Source organism: Chinchilla lanigera, unplaced genomic scaffold (genome assembly GCF_000276665.1).
Source record: "Chinchilla lanigera isolate Chin_1 unplaced genomic scaffold, ChiLan1.0 scaffold00055, whole genome shotgun sequence".
Classification (NCBI taxonomy): Eukaryota; Metazoa; Chordata; class Mammalia; order Rodentia; family Chinchillidae; genus Chinchilla; species Chinchilla lanigera.
In genome coordinates, this window is record NW_004955456.1 from 7,487,752 (window position 1) to 7,492,235 (window position 4,484).

The 4,484-nt window shown below is 40.5% G+C and overlaps 1 long non-coding RNA gene across 1 annotated transcript in view; it reads left to right on the forward strand.

Annotated features, from left to right (window-relative positions):
- LOC102018470 overlaps positions 1–4,484 on the forward strand; it is a 7,287-nt gene extending 2,803 nt beyond the window's left edge. The window contains exon 2 of the long non-coding RNA XR_262887.1: positions 4,084–4,484. This is a non-coding gene — a long non-coding RNA (uncharacterized LOC102018470). The remainder of the gene's footprint in view (positions 1–4,083) is intronic.

Here is a 4,484-nt window from a genome sequence, read left to right on the forward strand (position 1 = left end):
AAAAAAAAAAAAAAAAATAGTATAAGATAAGTTAGGTTGCATTCTTTTAACCAATATGACTATTTCTATAAGCATAGTTATGTTGAAATAAAGTTGTAAAGAGCAAAAAAATTTTTTTTTCATTAGAGATAGTGCCTAGCTAAGTCACTAAGTTGCCCAGGCTAGGCTGGAACTTGCCATCCTCCTGCCTCAGCCCTCAGAGTGCTGATATTATATGTGTCATCATACCCAGCTCTTCTGAGTTTATGGCTTTGGCTCATATTTAGATTGTTTATCATTTTTTGGTGAGAAGGGAGAGACTAAGTATCACTATGTTGCCCAGACTGGCTTTGAACTCAGCCTCAAGCAGCCCTCCTGACTCAGCTTCCCAAGTAGCTTGGGACTATAGGCATGTTTCATCATTCCTGGCTCAAATCTCCTTTGAGTTCATTTTTGTGCATGATGTATGGTAAGAGTGTGGCCTCATTCTTTTCCAGGTGAAACTCTACTTTCATTTCTTGAAAATACTCTTTCCACTGTGTGTGGCGGTGCACCGTAGTGTAATCCGAGCACTCAGGAGGCTGAGGCAGGAGGATTGCTGCGAATTTGAGGCCAGTCTGGGCTACACAATGAGTTCAAGTCCAGCCTGAAATGCACAGCGGGACCCTGCCTCAAAACAAAACAAAAAAATTCTTTCTCCCATTGGATAGACTGGGCACCCTTTTTGAAAATATACTGGCCAGAGATACTGGATTCTCAGCTTATCTGTGGACTCCCAATTCTATTCCATTGGTTTATATATCCTTTTACCTATATCACATTGTCCTGATTACTACAGTTTTAAAATGAGGAAGTTCAAGTTCTCCCCTGTTCTTTTCAAAGGTTGTTTTGACTACTCAGGGCCCCCATGCAATTCCCTATGAATTCGAGGATTGACTTTTCCATTTTGGCAATAAGAGGCTGCTGAAATTTTATGTTGTATTTGTAGATCACTTTTTGTAGTATATTTTTTTTTTTTGAGATAGGGTTTCCTTGTATAGTTCAGACTGGCCTTGAACTCATTATGTAACCCAGGCTGGATATGAACTCAGGACGATCCTCCTGCCTCAGCCTCCCCAGTGCTGGGATTACAAGTGTGCACTACTATGCCCAGCCCTACTTTTGGTAGTATTGACAGGAAGCAATACTCAGTCTTCCAGACTCCGAGCACAGGATTTCCATTTACCTAGTCCTTTTAAATGTGTTTCATGATGTTGTTTCTGTTTATAAAACTTTCACCTGCTTGGGTAGATGTATTGCTAGCAGAGCTGGGCGGGGTGACTACTGCATGGCAGAGAGCTTGCCAAGCAGGTGCTGAGCCCAGGGTTTGATCCCTACCACAGGATGGGTGGGTGGGACAGTGAGAGGGATAGAGGGAGTGAGGGAGGGAAGAAGGAAGGAAGAAAAAAAGAAAAAGCAAAAAATATATATATTTCTATTGATAGAGCAACAGAGACTTCATTTTCTTTTTTTAACTCCATGTTAAGGGAAGTCACTTAAGTTTGCTTAAGCTGTAGTTGACCCCACTCCGCACCCCTCCCTTTGGTTAGTTATCAACCCACTTGGAGGAGAGCAGAGTCATAAAGTGGGAACAGAACAAACAGGACAAATTGGGAAGTAGGCTAAAAGTTAAACTGCAGTGGTTATCTGGAATTCGGCTATCCAATAGCTTCTGGGAAAGGTAAACTTAGTGATAATTGTGTGACATTCTTGTAAGATTCCCAAAAATGAGGTAATGGTTACTATGGCAACCTAAAAATGTACTTAAACTGAAGGTGAGACTCAGATCAGCTCAGACTTCTTCTCTGGCGCCTGGTTAGAGACTGTCCATCGGCCAGCTCAAAAAACCTTTGTTTATTCCTGCTCTTTTGGTGTCTTGTGGATGCCGTTCTCATTGAAATGGTAAGAGTGGTATCACTATTTTATTACTTTTAATACATTTGTAAATGGAATTGTTCATTCATTTTCCTCTTGGATTCATCATTACTACTGTATTAGTTTTGGGGTATAAGTTTTTTATTTTGTCCTTTTGAGACAGGGTCTTGAAATGCAGTTCAGGCTGGCCCTGAACTCATTTTGTAGCCCAGGCTTGAACTCAAAGCGATCTTCCTATCTCAGCCTCTCAAGTGCTGGGATTACAGGCATGTGCCACCACACCCAGCTTGGGGTATAAATTTGTGCCCTGCAATTTTACTGAATTTATTTGTTTGAGTAGATTTCTTCTGGATTTCTTCAGTTTTTTCTACTTAGGATCATGTCATCTGTGATAAGAAATAGCTTTTCATTCTTCCTTTTCTTTCATTCTGCTTTTCTTATTTTATTTCATTTATTTTTGCAGTACTGGGGATTGAGCCCAGGACTTTTACACTGAGCTACATTCCAAGCTCTTTTATTTTTTTTCCCTCTTTATTTTTAAGACAGGGTTTCTCTAAATTGTCCATGCTGGAGTCAATCTTGTGACCCTCTCAAAGTACAGGGATTCTAGATGTGTATACCACCATGCCCAGCCCATTTCTGTTTCTTATCTAATTGTCAGTCATGGATAGAACATCCGGTAATGGCAGACATAGAGGGAAAGTTTTCAGTCTTTCACTGTGCAATATGCTGTTTTCTATGGACTTTTCTTTGTTTTGAGGTACTGGGGATTGAGCCTAGGGCCTTTGCATTGAACTACATTCCTAGTCCATTTTAATAATGTTTTTATTTTGAAACAGGGTCTCCCTGAGTTGCAGGGGCTAGAACTTGTGACCCTCCCACCTCAGCCTCCCAGAGTACTTGGATTACAGGCATGCACTACCATGCCTGAGTCACAGCTGTCTCTTAAATACAAAGAAAATTTCTGTTGGGTATGGTGGTGCATACCTGTAATCCTCAGGAGACTGAGGCAGGAGGACTACTAAGAGTTAGAGCCCAGCCTAGGCTACACAGACAGACCCTTTCTCAAAAGACCCCCACCAAAAAAAAGAAAAAGAGAATTTCTGGGTCAAGGGTTATAGCTCAGTGGTAGAGCATTTGCCTAGCACCTGTGAAACCCTGGATTCAATACTTAGCTCTGAAGGGAAAAAAGCAATAAAAGGAAAAAATAAATAGCAAATTTCCTTCTAACCATAGTTTTAGTGATACTATAAGTTTTAGTGATACATAATTTTAATGGTCATTAATGGGCACTGAATTGTATAAGATATCCCTTCCTCATTAACTGAGATAATTGTGCATTTCCCCTTTCTTTCTAAGGTATTTTCTGATGTGATAAAAAATACTCTGAGTCTATAATAGCTAAATCTTGGAAATAGCCCAAATGACTAGATAAAGAAGATGTGGGTTTTTTTTCTACTAGGGAGTACTACTCTGCCATAAAGAAGGATAAGCTTGAGATATTTCTAGCTAAATGGATGTACCGTGAATCCATACTCTTAAGTGAAATAAATCAGACACACATGTTCAAATATCACATGGTTTCTCTGGTTTGAGGAACTGAAAGTGTACATAAGGACCAAATGTATAATAGTTATTGTGAAATAGGAGGAAAATGTTCAAATGGGAAGGGGAACATGGGAGAGGGGTGGGGGAAAGTAGGGAAAAGTACAAAATGAGAAAGAAGGAAAACATGGAAACAAAGCTTTGTCAATGGGAAGAGGAGGAGGGGTTGAAGGGAAGCTAGGGGAATGGGGAAAAACCGAGTTATATCACATACAGGTACAAATTCTCTATGATGAATTTATCATTATATATATCTAAAATGTACCAGTAAATGTAATTTTTAAAACAAGTGTTTGGCCAGGCGTGGCTGTGCATGCCTAAAATTCCAGCACTTAGGAGGCTGAGGCAGGAGGATCACTGTGAGTTCAAGGACAGTCTGGGCTACATACTAAGACCCTGTCTCAAAAAAGAAAGAAAGAGAAAAAACAAAAAGAAGCAGTGCTTGGCACCTTGGTAACTGGGTGTGCCAACCTTCCGGTTGCTCAGTGAAGTGAGTTGCGAGCTCCAGCTGAGAAAAGGTCTGTTTTAAAATGTGCAGTAAGTCACAGATGCTGAACAACACACTAACATGAAATTTTCTTTCAGATTGCAAAAACCTGCTAAAGGAATACATGAAGTGACACGAGTGCTTTGAGCGACTTCGCAGTGGCTGTGATGGCTGAAGGCAGGGAAAGATCAGGAGGGCCTTTCACATTAGAAACTAAGAAAATTTTGAAAGAGAAAGTGAAATGATTTGATCAAACAGGTGACAGACTGTTAGGGAAACTTCTGGAATCTTAACAATGATTTGAACATGGGTGGAGGCCAAGGTATATTTGGTCCATGGTTTTGACAGCATTTGTCGGTTTCACCAGAATCCTATGACCATGCTGCTCCAGATTCCTGCTTTTTAAGAGCTATCAGCAGAAATGAGGCTTAAGTAGGTGGTTATGATCGTGAGACCCAGTTTCAGAGTCCTCAGTGGAAACCACAAGTTCACCTCATGC